This window comes from Anolis carolinensis, chromosome 5, assembly GCF_035594765.1.
Source record: "Anolis carolinensis isolate JA03-04 chromosome 5, rAnoCar3.1.pri, whole genome shotgun sequence".
Classification (NCBI taxonomy): Eukaryota; Metazoa; Chordata; class Lepidosauria; order Squamata; family Dactyloidae; genus Anolis; species Anolis carolinensis.
In genome coordinates this window covers 150,853,557-150,870,513 of record NC_085845.1, presented here as the reverse complement: position 1 = coordinate 150,870,513, position 16,957 = coordinate 150,853,557, and the positions used below count along the sequence as shown (strand labels likewise).

Genomic DNA, 16,957 nt, shown 5'->3' with positions numbered 1-16,957 from the left:
ATCACCTCCTCCTGCCTCTAGCTTAACCATTAGTAGAGACAGCATCATTTTTAAGGCAGACACAATTTTTCTGCACTTCTCTCTTTTCCTACTCTCAAGAAGACAGAAGGCACCATTCTTAAGGCAAACACCACTTCTCTGGGATCCTTTCCCTCCCAATCTCTTTACTCTCGATCAGAGAAGTCCAAAACCTACTGGGCACTAGAACATACTGTAGTTGGTTTAAAAAAAGGAGGTAAACAAAGTTTAAAAGCTAGGAGTAGCACAATTTTGAAAGCCAAGTTTACTATGAAGGAGAAATGATAGGAAAAACAATCTGATTATATCTTGAAATTGTGGTATTTCTAATGATTAAATTAATTTTAAAAATTACTATACTAGGACCATTAAGCAGGATTTTGGGAGAGAAATTTCAATGCTGGGTAAGAGACCACCCATAGGAACACTCATTACTCCACGTCGTTGAAGCAATTAAACACTGGCAAATTTGATATATCCCATCCCACGTGTTTTTCTCCACTTTCTCCGATTTCCATGCTCACTGGAAGCTCAGATGAAGCTTTCAAACGGGCTCCAATGTACTGTATTTCCCCATTTCCCTACACTTCAGAGACAGTTCAAAGATGAAGCAGCATGGACGAGAGGCGGAAGTCCCCTGGAATTGTATGATGGGATCTCTGTTGCTTCATCTGTGAACTGCTTTAAAAGTGTGTGGAAACTAGGTGGATGGGGACTTGCATGTGATAAAGTCTTTATACATGTGGATTTATATGGAGCGAAACATATGTATTTCCACTGGAATATTAGTCCTCATCTGCTAGCTTCTGCCTTCTAAGATTCTTGAAGCCAATAGACCATAATCTAGTTCAGAATTTTAATAATGAATAAATAAATAAACTTTATTTATACCCCACCACCATCTTTCCGAAGTGACTCTGGGGTGTCAGAATAGCAATATAGAATAGCAATACATAAGCATAAAAACAGTAAACGTAAGTTTAACCAAATACAAAGCAAACAGACAACATCAGCTGATAAAATTTAAAATTCATAAAACACAGTTTAACGGATAACTGGGCATCTTCAGTTAACAAACTTGGTGAACCAACCTGGACACAGTATATTATTTGAGAACACAGAAATGCTTGACCACTCCAACAACTATCATATCAGACTACACAGAGAAGCCATTGAAATCCACAAGCATGTGGACAACTTCAACAGAAAGGAAGAAACAATGAAAATGAACAAAATCTGGCTACCAGTATTAAAAAACTCAAATATCAGAACAGTAGATGGAAAGCAACACTCTGAGGGCAGAGGAGATCCAGGGACGGCTAATGACTCTAAACAAAGGATGCCCTCTAGGCAAGAGACAAACCTTTCCAATGCTAATTAAGGTGATTAACTGCAACATTCACGCTGACTTCCAACTGACAAAGAACTCTTCTCACACCTTGGACTCTCCACAGATATATATTAACCTTCCTTGCCTAGTTTCTCCATGCCTCACAACCTCTGAGGATGCCTGCCATAGATGTGGGTGAAACGTCAGGAGAGAATACTTCTAGAACATGGCCATACAGCCCGGAATACATACAACAACCCTGTGATTCTAACTTTGTCTCTCCTTAGATTAACCTTAAAGCAGCTACAACGAGAAATTGTGTATGTGTGTGTGTGTGTGTGTGTGTATATATATATATATATATATACACACACACACACACACATACATACACACACACATACACACACACACCAATGTTCTGGGAAACAATTAAACCACTCTCACTAATCTGGGAGTCTGGGATGTGGCAGGAAAAAACTCAATGGACTCTCTGAGGAACCCTCTTTAATTATGACTTCACTGTAGAGATCTGGCATGGATTACAGCCTCTATGGTGGATTCTCTTAAATCCTAGCTCAAACAAAACTCATGACTGAATTATAAACAGAAATTATTTAAACTTATGTTCATGAAAGCAATGTAAGCAGTTTCCCCCCTCTTTAAAAAAAAATACCATTCCAGGTGCGGTGATGGCTAATATAACAGTCTCAGAAGTTGAGATCTTCCACTTGGAACCCACACAGCCTGGCAACAATCTTAAATGAAATTGCTTTTATTTTCATTCTATGTATACATGTATATAGCCAATGAAAACAATCTAAAGGACATCAAACGCACACACAGGCAAAAAGCTCTCACTGAAATAACATAACAGATCTAATATAAATCCATAAAAGCCAGGAAATTCAAAGATAAAGGAAGACTTTCATAGCTGGGAAAATTTTCAAATATATTAGACTCCAGCATAAATTTACTTCCCCTTCACGTGGATGTCATCAATGCATTCCAGACACAAAAGAATACTGTACATCCACTCCTCATGAAACACCCTTCAGTTAATGGACTTAAACTACAGGCAAATGCAATACGGGGCAATTAACCATATAGTAATAGTAGTTGTTACCATCTTCCTAGTGCAGGATTCTTTCAATGTGGATACTGTATAAAAATAACCATAAGTCACATGGTTGATATCAGTCACCAAATCATGTTTTCACTAAAGAGTCAATAGGAAAATAACATTTTGAGTGTTAATAGGCAGGAAACTATTATTGCTATCATCATCATCATCATCTCAATACTACATTTATCCTAAATTTGGACTCAAGTAGCTTAAACAATTAAAGATGACATCATTAAAAATCCATAAGACACAGAAGTAAAAATAATATCAAACAATTTTTAAAAGCCAGATTTAAAAATAGATCAATAAAATATAACACAACAATTAGTAATATTCAATGCATTGTGCAAAATAGGCTTTATATTAAATGCCTTTGGTACCTCCATCTTTCTAACCAGAGGCCACTTGTTACCAATAGTGCTATGGACATTTTGAAGAGACACAAATAGAGTGAAAGGAAGAAACATACCAAGAAGAAGATGTGTCAAGCAAATCCTATGCACGTGTGACTTTTAAGAAATCTATGCAATTTGGTGCAGGCACCACCTACCAATAGAACAAAAACCATTAACTGATGGATAACCTCCCAAGGGATGGCAGAAATTTTTTATCTCAGTTCCACTAATGAGGCACAGAAATCAGCTTCCCAGCACGGTGGCTTCAATACAACTTCAAGTTTTGTCTGGTTCATCCCCCAAACCTGATGTTAAATTTATTGTGCACATATTTATTTTCACAATTTTTGATTTGGTGGTGCATCCACATTTCAGCTATTTGGAAGATAAACTTTGCTCCCTTTTTTGGGAAAGAAATGTAATGCTGTTCAGATTTATTTATTTTCCCCATTGCGCCCTTGGCTGGTCCCTGGTAAATTGTATAAAACAAAAAACAAAACTGTTACTACCCCACACCAGATAAATTGAGAGGCACTGCCTTAGGTTACATTATACTGTACCAGCTTACCATGAAATACCTGAGCAATTATTCCTCTGGTTTTCAGAGTTCCAAAAGTTATCTTTTTCTTTATACAAATGGCAAGAACTGTCAAACTCAGTTAGTGCTGAGTTGTAGAGTGCAAGCATGCAAAAGCAAGACCAGGCAGCTAACTCTTGCATTATTTATTGTCAAAGCTACAGTTTAGAAAAGTTACTTTTTCGCACTATGACTTCCCAGGGTTCCTCAGTGGTCATGTTGATTGACAAATTCTAGAAGATGTAATCCCCAAAACTATCTTTTCCAAGCTCTTGAGGCTGGAAGTGTGTCTTTTCTATAAAAGCAGTAGCTCAACACCTCTCTCACTACTACATTCCAAGTAAGAGGACACCCCACACTCTGTATGCGGTATTTCTTCCTGGTTTTATGTTCCAAATATGTGTACAGCACATTCCTTTGGGTGCAGTACATGTAGACTGGCCAATGACTTCAGCATGAACTCTGTGAATGAAGCATGACCAGAATCAGGCCCATTCATTACAGGAAGAGCTCTGTTGCGCCCAATTATTGTATAAATGGTTTAAACATTTAGGAATGCATACTCCCCACAGCTGCTGCTTCTATTCTGGATTCTTATAGCTGTGAGCTGATGGCAAGATTTTTTTCCTCTTTCCTTTTCCGAAATGTTCCTAAAGAGAGAAATGTAAAAACAGGCCCCCAGGACAGATTTTGTCATTGCCAACATGTCACAATACAGTATAAAGGATTTCTAAGTGATTGCAAAGGAAACCTCAAGGATATATTAGCACAAAGCAGCCCTGTTAAGATCATAAAAACTAAAATTCCATGTGTTTATATTAGGACTTGAAAGGGGCTCCTAGTTCATGTTGATGAGGTTAATTGATGCAACGGTCAAAATAGATTAAGATAACATATTGGATCAAGTGGCTCTTTTTAATGCATACTAGAACTACAAATGTCTTTCAAATTTGTGTTACTTGCAATAGACACAAAATTCCAAGCTGATTCTCATCATTTTAACAGAAATTAACCTCTATTGTTCAGGCCCACACTAACAGAAATGACAGAGATCTGTGATACACAAAACTTTACATTTTAAATAGAAACTATGGCCCCATCTACACTGCCATATAAAATCCAGATTATCTACTTTGAACTGGGTTATATGGCAGTGTCGACCAGTGGTTCCCAAACTGTGGGTCCCCAGATGTTTTGGCCTTCAACCCCAGAAATCCTAACAGCTGGTTAACTGGCTGGGATTTCTGGGAGTTATATACCAACTCCCAGATATACCATCTGGGGACCCATGGGGTTGAGAACCACTGGTGTAGACTAATATAATCCAGTTCAAAGCAGATACTGTAATTTGGATTTTATATGGCAGTGTAGATGGGGTCTATGTAATGTGTAGCATGTAATGTCTAGCCACCAAACTGAAATGGTGAATGGAGACTGTCCCCTGGCTGTTAGCTTAGGCAGTGTGGCAATTGCATGCTGAAGAATAGAGAGGTGAGTTTGAGAGGCGAAATACTGGGGCAGCTGCTGTAAACAGGCTGGTGAAAGGATTACAGCCTCCTTCCCTTTCAGACCAGGTATCCTCCTAAACTGGTATCTTCCCAGTTTTTTGGAATACAACTTCCCTCAGTCCCTAAAAGCATGGCTTATAGTCAGAAATCATGGTACTTGTACAAAACACATGAGGTTGGTGAAGGCTATTGCAATTTTGTGGCAGAGCACAAACTAAAAATTACCTAATAAAACTGGACAATTAGGAACCAAGATTATACCACTAGAATTGTGTCAACAGTATTATCCAAGACATTCATAAGAGTACACTTTAGGTGTATTTGTACTTTCAAGAATCTCTAAACCTTGGCTGTGGTGACATTGCTCTAACTCTAATTTATTTGAAGATTAAACACCCGTAATTTAACTGTTTTCATTTGTATCAGATTTAAAGAGCAAGTTACATAGATCTCAGCAAAGATTCCTATTTCCTCTACTTACAAGTCTTGCTTTGTTAAAAAAAATTGAGCCTAGCACCAAATGTATCTACAAGCAAATGGAATGGAATATAGATATGCTGTTAAAAATAGATGAAATTACCTAGGTGATATATAAAGTACTTTATTGTTGATACTAAAAACTGCATGTGTTGTAAAATCAGGAATCATCTCCTGGGGGTATATTTTTCAGGTGTTATTGCTTAAAAGGAGAAACCTGTATTCATATATAGGACATCCCAGAGTAAAGGTAAAGGTTTCCCCCTGACATTAAGTCTAGTCGTGTCCAACTCTGGGGATTGGTGCTCATCTTCATTTCTAAGACAAAGAGCCGGCATTGTCCATAGACACCTCCAAGGCCATGTGGCCGGCATGACTGCATGGAGCGCCGTTACCTTCCCGCTGAAGCAATACTTCTTGATCTATTCAAATTTTCATGTTTTCAAACTGCTAGGTTGGCAGAAGCTGGGGCTAACAGCGGGAGCTCACTCTGCTACCCAGTTTCGAATTGCCGACCTTTTGGTCAGCAAGTTCAGTAGCTCAGCGATTTAACTTGCTGCGCCACGGGGGGCTCCAGGATATCCTAAGCCATAAAAAATAAGGGGTTTCATTTTGAGATTTTGGTGAAAGAAAATATAGGCTGTTAATGCGCATACTTTCTTTGCAGAACTTTAGGGGCTCTACTTAACATGACACCATTAAAAAGGGATAGACACACACTTGCATACTTTGCAAATAAACTCAGATCCCTGAGGGGAATACGTGCAAGGAGTTTGTAATCACTCCCAAAGTATCAAAATATAAATGTGATCATTATACACATGTCAAAAGGTATATTTAGCTTTAGAGATAGTGAACGGCTTGTCTGGCACCAATGAACTAGAAACAGAACCCGGGAATCCTGACACATAGTGCACATTTCTAAACATTGAACACTCTCATTTGGAAACCCTCAGAGTGACACAAATGTTGAAACTACCTCACAAGAAGGATATTTACCCCTAAGAAGGAGCAAAAATGAGAATAAATGATGCACTTGGAAACTAATTAGCTTAGTTTACACATCAAGTACAACTCATTATCACTTCATACCTGGGACAAGGTCAGCACTTAGAAGTTGTGGTTATAGTTCTAAATAACCAACCTTAACCCAGTAGCCTGTTACCATTATAGCTATGCTTTGTGCAGTGCAAAAGCGCAATGCACAGTGCACTTGAACAATGTGATATTCCTCTTCCACCACTCAGTAAGGCCATACCCAAAACCATAAAATTGTTATAGAAATTACAGCTAGAGCAAAAAAAAAAATGAAACTATCTATCCCAAAATTGCAGTTTTAATGTAATGTATTTATGTCTTAGGATGCACCGCACCTACTTGGTGAATTAATATATAGTTCCCTCGAGGAGATAGGGCACAATACAAATAAAGTTTTATTTTATTATTATTAAAGTTCGACAGCAGTTTAACTGCCATGGCTCAATGCTATGGAATCCTGGGAGTTGTAGTTTAATGAGACACCAACACTTTTGGCAGAGAAGGCTAAAGAACATGCAAAACTACAATTCCCGTGATCCCACAGCATTGCGCCATGGTAATTAAAGTGGTACCAAACTGCATTCATCCTACAGTGTAGATGTACTCAATGTTACTAAGGAAAATTTATTATAACTAACTAGTTACCACTGTATGAACAATCATGATATTATTAAAATTTTATGTTAGTTATTAAAGAAAGTAAGTCATTATAGTAATTAGGATGGAGTTATGGCTTTGTAATCTGGAATTAAAGAGATGCAACTGCTTCATATTCAGCCTCATGATTCAAGATCCTGGTATTACGGCCACAATTGTAAATGTCCCTCCAGACCTTCCTTAACAGTCAGCAGCTGCACTGAATGCCAGATGCAGCAGGATGATGTTTCTAGTCCCCTGCCAGCAGTGATCTATGGTCAGATGAGTTACAACAGGGAACCTTCTTCTGATTGTCACACTGGATATTGCTGGCAGGAGGAGTTGGAAACATCACCCAGTTTCATCCCATTCAACGGTATACAGACCTCTGGCTGTTAAGGTAGGTTTAGTGTCAGTACCTGAGAAACATATTCATAATTATGTTTGTGGGATGATACTAATAATTTCTAACTACAGTAGAGTTTCACTTATCCAACATAAATGGGCCAGCAGAATGTTGGATAAGCGAAAATGTTGGATAATAAGGAGGGATCAAGGAAAAGCCTATTAAATGTCAAATTACATTATTATTTTACAAATTAAACACCAAAACATTATGTTCTACAAAAAATAACAGAAAAAGCAGTTCAATACACAGTAATGTTATGTAGTCATTACTGTATTTATGAATTTAGCACCAAAACATTACAATGTACAGTAGAGTCTCGATTACCTGACTTAAACTGGTGGGAAGACTGTCAGATTATCAAAACTGTTGGATAATAGGGAGGGTGGCAGAAGAAGGAGCCTCTTCCCCTGTTGCTGGGGAAGAGGCTCCTCCTCATCATCATCATTGTCGTCGTCCTCTTTTTCCGAGGGAGAAGAGGAGGGGGGTCACGAGGAACAGCGGTGGGGCACCTTCCAAGCCTCGCTTGTCCTCTTCCTCCGCCTCCTCTCCCTTCAGAGCCAGCCTGCTGGAGGAAGAGGACAAGCGAGGCTTGGAAGGTGGCAGGTTGGAGGGAGAGAAGAAGGAGGAAAAGAAACTGGGGCAGTGTCACCGCTGCTCCTTTGCTTCCTGCCCGCCCGCTCTCGCTTGTTGGCTCACTCACTGGGCCGGGTCCTGACAGCAAGGGCAGAACCAGGACCCAGCCCGGTGAGTGAGTGAATGAGAGAGAGCGAGGGTGGGCGGCAAATGCCCTCCCTCACTCGCTCGCTCACTCACTCACCAGGCCAGTCCCAGCAGCAATGGTGGCAGTGGCAGCAGACCCAGGACCCGGCCTGTTGAGTGAGCAAGAGAGCAGGAGAAAATGGCTGCCGGCACCTTTGCTCCGCTGGCCCGGGAGCAGGTGAGCAAGGGAGGGAGGGCACCCCGGGCGCTGGATAATATGAAGTGTCAGATAAGCAGGACTTTACTGTAGTTGCTTTGGATAGGTTAATATATTCATATAAATTTAAATTTTCTTGATCAATGTATACTCAGTGACAATGAGATATTGACAACTTAGACGTGATAAGAATGTTTGTTCTGGCTTATTAAATCTGTAAGATGGTCCATCTACACGTGGAAACTAGTGATGTCAACACTTGACCCAAAAAAGCTATGCTTCCTCCTCGCAAAAAGTCACAACATGTAACAGAGCCATTCTACCAACATTCCTCAATCTTAACATTGACACAGATGCCACTGGAGATAGACTTCTCAATGTCTGCTCCCATACAATGGAATCTGAGATGGGCTTTCTTTTTCTCAACAGGAAAGCACATTTTATTTAGACTAGGATTCAAAATTTAATTGATTGGCGCACAAGGTTTTTTAATGGGTTGTCCTGAACTTTTCTTTTGATTGTACATTAAACATGTATTTAAATATTCTATAATTAATTTGAATAGTATAGCAAGACTCTCTGTAGTTTTAATTACCAATGCCAGGGGGGAAAAATCACCTCTGGGAATTTGCTAGGTACTCCAGTATAACTCCATGATATGTTGGGACCAGAAGTCAGGAAATTTAATGATGTTTGATTGGATCTGAGATTTCAAGTAATTGCAGTCCATCTGGGGACGTACCCTGTGCAGATACAGGGGTCTTCGAGTTTTTAACTTTTTTTAAAAAGAAAGTTTTAGTTAAACTTTTTTTAACCATTTTAACTACATGCCATTTTGGGTCTTATGTAGGGAGCAAGGCAGACTACAAAATTAATTAATACATGTGCTTCACTACTGCAGTTTAGAAATACTAAAATCCATTTGTTTTATAAGGCTTTCAGCTAGGAACTTATTGCATTTCCTCATTATGAGTGATTCTGTTAGTAGTACTTTTTGTGCTTTCAGTCAGCCCTAAATGTTTTATTATTTTGAACTGTGGTATTTTCAGTGAATTAATTTATTATTCCTACTTTTATTTTGCTAACTAGCATTTTGAGAAAACTGATCATTTAGATGGTGCTTAAATAAATGCATTAAAATCAATATATTACGGATACAATCTGACATGGAGCAAAACATTTCTGTTGAAGGCTAGGAAACTTTTAAAATTGTTTGCCTCAATTAAAACATCTGACTTTTTGAATTGATTTAAAGTACTTTAGCTGTTTCAATGAATATGCAGACTGATTACAAAGACCAGAAAGAGCCAGATTTGATTTTTTTCCCCCTGTCTGGCTTTATTTTGAAGATCGATGTATGTTTTATTTATTCCTGAATATTTTCTGTCAGCTCCTGATATGATCAGAGACATTTTATACCAGCTACCCAGGTTAGTTTATTTTAACAAAGTGTAAAATAGGAAAGGATGGGAACAAAATCTGGGATTTATCAATAGGTCTGGATGTGCATTTACTTGTTAAACTGTTTGATATGTTTTACCCTTTTAAAATAATTTTATTGTTCATACTGTTTTAAACAGATCATATGGATTATATTGTGCACTGCACTGAGATCTCTAGATAGAGGGCAAGATGAAGAAGGAAAGGGGAAGGGGAGGAACTATTCATGTACTCTCTTTGACTTTTTTTAAAGTTCAGGTTTGAGTATGCAGGGAAGGGGGCAAAGAAGGAATTTGGACAGACACACATAGTGTTGAGGTCTAACATTTTGCAGCTCTGCATGAACTGAATTCTGGCAAGGATCACAAAGTTAGCAACCTGAGTAACTGACGTATGGTTTTTACTCATAAAACAATTATGGTTACATCAATGCATGTCTAGGTTCTACTGGGATCAGTAATCTAAACATACATGTTAAATGTTGCTTCTTTCATGACAACATGTTTAGGAAAAAAAACAGAAATTTTAATTGTACAACTGAAATTAATCTTCTAATTCCAATGTTACATAATATTGGATCTTTATGACCTTGACTTTTTGCTTGGTATCTAGGTGGGTTCTTTAAGTCAAAACAATGCAAGACACCCTGTAGAAAATAACTTTCACAGAATACCATTCAAAAGGCCTATTATTTTAGTGACAATTAAACACAATTTACTATAAATGTGTTTTTGCATGTTGCTATATTGTTATTGTTGTCATATTATTATTATTATTCCAAAGGATTTCATAGATTTTGTTACACCTTCAAAAATATGAATCACCATATGTAATGTTATTTAATCTGAAATGGCAGAAAGATCTGGCTACCACAAGTTCTGCAGACGTCTGTTAGCTAACACATCACTGTATGAGGATATTGAAGATAGCAGCAGAAATAATATTTTACAGTTTGATGAACAACATATGACACAGAATCTTCAATGCACACAAAAGAATTGTGGAGTAATTTAAAAGGGGGAAAACCTGCTATATGCAATTTTGCACCTTACATCCAATATAGTAACTATTCACAAAACAACTCTGCATAAATCCTAGTAGAAATAATTATGTTTTAGATTAAAGCTATCTGTTGGATTAAAAATGAAAATAATGCACATGAAATTCAGAAGTTTAAATTAATTTCCTGTGAAACAGAAGAATAGTACCGAGGTTGGATATTAATATTAAATGAGGCTCATGGTTCTGAATCACATCCTTGATTAAGTTTTAATCTTCTATGTGGCCTTATGTGTGCTCCTTGTTAATGCAGCAAACGTGTCTCCTAACGGAAAGGGCTGCAGGCTTCAAAAACGGTGAGCAGACGGGATGGCCACCAAGAAGACTACTTTTAAAGATAGAAGCCATAAGGCAACCTTTTTGAGTGTCTGAAAAGGTGGTTTTGTCAAATGTTTTGTAACTGAATGAGGAGAAATATTAGTGCCCCCGCGAAACCTCCTTACACGAGGGTCGGAGGAGAGTGGACTATCAAAAAAATTAGGCAAGGACAGAGTAGCTGCTTGTCTATTAAGTATTAAGCCAAGGCCCAGAGATCCGAAATGGAAGCCTTGTTACAATTTAGGGAATTTGACTAACATCATCTGTTGAATGCTCTCCATGTACACTTATACTTTTTTGTAATAGACTGCATAGAAAAGAGGAGCAAGCTTGTTTTCTGCTGCCCTGGAGACTAGGATGCAGAACAATGGCTTCAAACTATAGGAAAGGAGATTCCACCTGAACATTAGGAAGAACTTCCTCACTGTGAGAGCTGTTCGGCACTGGAACTCTCTGCCCTGGAGTGTGGTGGAGGTTCCTTCTTTGGAGGCCTTTAAGCAGAGGCTGGATGGCCATCTGTTGGGGTGCTTTGAATGTGATTTTCCTGCTTCTTGGCAGACGGTTGGACTGAACGGCCCACAAGGCCATGTCTTCCAACTATGATTCTGTGACAAAAGCACAGCAATAACATAACCACAGCCCTTTAAAACTCTGGATGATGGGATCAGAATCAGGACTTCCTGCTCTTGGGGGAGATGCCATGGGGCCAACAGACAGATTTATTATGTCCAAAAATCAGTCTCCTGGGCCAGAGAGAGGAAATGAGAACTTCTTGGATGTTTCTTCCCACACTTCACCAGTCTGGCAATGGGTAGAAGAGGAAGGAAGAGGTACAGAAAGCCTTGATGCCACAGTACTGCAATGCATCTGTGCCCTCTAAACAAGGAAACCTGATGTAGAACCTGGAAATCTTGCGATTTCTTGACAACACTGAATTTTTTTTCTGCAGTTGGTGAAAAAACCCACTTGATTTAAACTCCACTCCCTGGAGGAGGGGGTAAGACATGTTTGCTTAGGTAGTCTGCCTGGAATGTATTGTCAAAGGCTTTCATGGCTGGAATCACTGGGTTGCTGTGAGTCTTTCGGGCTGTGTGGCCATGAGAGAAAGTTTCTGAAACATGGCCATACTGTCCGAAAGACTCACAGCAACCCAGTCTGCCTGGAGATTAGTGAGCCCCTGGATGTGTTGGGCTGAAATGGACAGCACAAATCACTCTGCCCATTTAAATAGTAGAACTACCTCATTGTAAAGGGAGTAAAGACTTTCATTCTATTAATTTTGTAATGTAGGGATATTTGGTTGTATTTTCCCTCAAACCATGGGACAAAGTGGAGTAATGCCAGAAGGACTGCTCTCAAAGCTAACCAGGTAATGCTGTGGCTGTTTTCCATGTGACCCCAAATGCTTTGCACCACTTTCTCCTGACAGCAAGCTCCCTATTCTAGAAGACCGACACCTGACATTACTGTGACATAATGCAAAAGTTTAATTGAAACCTTTAGAAATAACCTGGGGAACCCATATGTAATCAGGCTGAAACACACACCGTGCTCCAAACCTTTTAAGTTGTCTCATTGAATCATTCACATCTTTCCTAACAGCACCATACCTACATGAGGGAGGAAAAGGCATTTTCGAGTTATTTCTCCATAAGCAAAAAAGGGGATCTGGTTCCAGGCTCGCTTAGAAGTACACCCCCTTCTCCTTCCTATCATCAGAGATTGCAATGGGAACAGTGAGACAAGAAAGAGTGACATAACATACCTTGGGAGCATATCTTTTCTGGATTACATTTCTCAGAATTTTCCAAACAACAAAGGTTCTGGTGCTAGTAGTTCAAAAGTGGAACATTTTTCCAGATTTTGTTTGAGCCATCCTCATTTTTGACTGAAGGTCCTCCTCCTTCACACTCCTCCAAGCAGGCATTGCAAGCAAAGAAAACTTGACCCAAAAAAGCCATACTCTTAGCTCCAACTAGGGAGCCTCCGATGGCCTAGGGGATAAAAGCCTTGTGACTTGAAGGTTGGGTTGCTGACCTGAAGGCTGCCAGGTTCGAATCCCACCCGGGGAGAGCGTGGATGAGCTCCCTCTATCAGCTCCAGCTCCATGCGGGGACATGAGAGAAGCCTCCCACAAGGATGGTAAAACATCAAAACATCCAGGTATCTCCTGGGCAATGTCCTTGCAGACGGCCAATTCTCTCACTCCAGAAGCAACTCCGGTTGCTCCTGACACGAAAAAAAAGCTCCAACTAGAGAAGATGTAATGATTCAGTGAGATTTATTTGTGTATTGACTCACCACTTAATAAATGATTCAATGGACGGACTTCAGTTATGTGAGTAGCCACCAGAATTCAGGACACTCTGTGCCAATCTTAGGTTGAACCTGTCTTCTCATTGGCTAGTACATAGCACTGTTCTCAGATCTCTCGATATCTTAGCTATCATTCTAGATAAGTTTTTTTAAGCATTCAAATAATTCATTCCTGTATCAGTGTAGCCCTTGCTGACCTGTCTGTCGAGATAGCAGGGATTCCAAAATTCAGCACTACTGTCTTTTATACATACCCCTTACTATCTAGGGCAGTGATGGCCAACCTTTTGAGCTTGGTGTGTCAAAATTTGCCAAAAAACCAAGCATAACTCAGGTGGTGTGTTGTAGTTGGGCCAAGGGGCAGTAATGGTTCTATGGGTGAAACAGCTAGAAGGAGAAAAAGGGCTAATAGAGAGCAGGTGCTTGACGAAGAATAACAAATAAAGCGGGTCCGGGAAATACTTATGGCTCCTTCAGAGGATGAGACTTTTATGGGTTTTCTAGTGATGACGAGTCCATGTTAGATGATGATTTCGCAGAGAGTAGAGGAACTAAAAGGTCTACTCGAGAGCAGGAGTCGGATGAGGAAAGAGAAAGGAAAAAGATCCGGGATATACTCACTGCTCCCACCGATGAGGAGACTTTTGAGGGATTCTCTGGGAATGATGGGTCTGGGAGTGAGATGGAGAATGCTGACTGGACTCAATGTGGATGATGAGCCAGCCCATGGGGCTGCATCAGGGGATTGGCAAGCCTCTCATACTTCTGGGACATGGGGAGATCTAAGTCTTGAACAGAGATGGAGAGGCTGGAGGGATGGGAGGCAAGGTCCACTAACAAGATCAAGATCAGCTGTGATTGATGAGGAAAGGGCGGAGATCTCATCAGCATCGGACTCCAACGAGTAAGTTAAAAGTAGAGTTTGAAGTACTATTGCCTTGAAGAAGGCAAGGTGTCGTTTTGGGGACATTGCTTTGTCGCTGCCTGTTCTCCTTGGGTTCTGGCTGTACAGCTTCCTGATAATCCGGTTTAAATCCTGCTTCGGTGTTCCTAGCTTCTGACTCCTGTTCGGCTCTTGACAACAACGTTTCCAGTTCGGCGCTTCCAGTTTGGCGTTTGCCTTGGCGTTTCTGCTCCAGCATTTCCAGTTCGGCGTTTGCATTGACGTCCCTGCTTTGGCGTCCCTGCTTTGGCGCTCCAACTTCAGCTTTCCTGGCTTTTGAACCCGGTCCAGCTCCTGACCTTCGTCTGTGCTTGCTCCTGGCTTGGCGTCTCCGGTTTGCTCCCTTTGGTTTTTGAAACTTGGCCTGGCTTTGACTACGATTCTGCTTGCTGCCTTTTGGGAGCGTTTTGCTCTTCTCCAGCCCTTTGCGCCACAGCATTGAGTGGCGTCAGTTCTGGTGACGTTTCTGTTACAATTGATGGGGATTATCAAAGCCAGATAATCCGGTTTATTCTTTTGTTCTTGCTTTTGTCTCATTTTGAACTAAGACGTTTACTTTTGAAGAGAAACACTGCAGTTAAGTGTTTCTGAGTTTAAAATATTATTTAATAAACATTTAAGAACTTTCCTTTATGTGTGTGGCTTTCTAAGAGGCGGCTGTGTCACGACATGGTGTGTCACTTCGAGAAAAACTCCCTAATATTGCTATATTTATAGTTTAATAACAAAAATGGATAATTGTAACTATATTTAATACAGTGCTCTCTCACTTATTGTGGGGGTTACGTTCCAGGCCCACCTGCGATAAGTGGAAATCCGTGAAGTAGGGACACTATATTTATTTTAATAAATATGGCATCCCTCCCTCCCTCTTTTAATGTACTGTATTGCTCGAAGCCGCTCCCTCCTGTTAGATCAGGAAATATGGTAGCCACTGCTAGTGCGGCAAATGGGGCTCCACAGGCCGGGCCACTACCTCCGTTTGGGGTGAGTGGCCAAAGTCCCTGAGGGACCCAATTGGGATGGCATCCCTGCGCATGGCGCTATCCCCTCTGCAGCCCCAGGGATTTGGAGCAAGCCGTACTTGGATGAGGGAGCTCAACTGGCACACCAAAACCACCTCTTACTGACATCAGGCAAGTGGGTGCTCCCCTCAAGCCCAGGCCAAGCTTACCTGGCACCCTCCGCGGCTTGCACTGCCTTCACCGCTTGATGTGACTGAACAAAAACCCTTCTCAGAGCCACAGCAGCAGCTTCTCTTTGTGCTCGGCCCAGCCGCAGAGGCCGGTGGCGGCTCTCACTTCCTTTCCTCAGCTCCCTTTCCCTCGCTCAACCTGGATGACACTCCCCCTCCTTTTCTTTTCCCTCATGTCATAGGTTCGCCATCACTGATCGAGGGAATGACAGTGACTGTTGGAGCAGTAGAGAGAGTAGGAAGAAGTAGAGGGAGCAAAGAGACAGCACCTACCTTGTAGAATTCATGCAGTTTAACTACTATGGCTTGGTGTTATTAAATCATGAAAGTTGTAGTTTTACAAGATCTTTAGCCTTTTCTGCCAAACAATACTAATGTTCTAGGTAAAGGTTTTCCCCAAATATTAAGTCTAGTTATGTCCGACTCTGGGGGTTGGTACTTATCTCCATTTCTAAGCCAAAGAGCCAGCATTGTCTGTAGACACCTCCAAGGTCATGTGGCTGAAATGACTGCATGGAGCACCGTTATCTTCCCGCTGGAGTGGTACCTATTGATCTAATCACATTTGCACGTTTTCAAACTGCTAGGTTGGCAGAAGCTGGAGCTAACAACAGGAGCTCACACCACTCCCAGATTCAAACCGCCGACCTTTTGGTCAGCAAGTTCAGCAGCTCTGCAATTTAATCCGCTACACCATTGGGGGCTCCTAGCACAAATCTCAGGGTTCCAGAGCATTGAGTTAAAGAGTTGTCAAACTGTACAGATTCACCTGTACTTGGGAACAAAGCTACTTAGCAACCTGAAAAGAGATCAGGAAAGTAAGATGAGAGGTATATTTAGTTCAGTGGTTCCAAGTGTTTGGGACTTCATCTCCCATAATTCTTAACAGCTGGTGTGCTTGGTGGGATTTCTGGGAGCTGAAGTCCAAAACACCAGGAGGACCAAAGGTTGGGAATCACTGATCTAGATCTTACCAAACTTGACTGGTTTTGGAACCAAGCAGAGTTAATCCCGAGTAATACTTGGATAGGAGACTATCTAGGCATATCAAGGTTTTTTAGGTTGGGCTAGAAAAGAATCCTGTCTGAAACCCTGCTATCTGCCGAAGTTAATGGTACTGGTCTGTTCAGTGGTCTGACTCAGTATAACGCATCTTCCTGTGTCTTGCTCTGTATATAAAAAGTGGGAATGTATGAAAATATTTCTTTGTATGTGTACAAGACTCCGACCTGTATGCACCCCCCCCCCCCCAGTGG

General features: G+C 40.7%; 1 protein-coding gene across 2 annotated transcripts in view; it reads right to left on the bottom strand.

The window, feature by feature from the left end:
• Positions 1–16,957, bottom strand: part of hmga2 (high mobility group AT-hook 2) — a 170,486-nt gene that overhangs the window by 113,805 nt on the left and 39,724 nt on the right. The window lies entirely within an intron of this gene.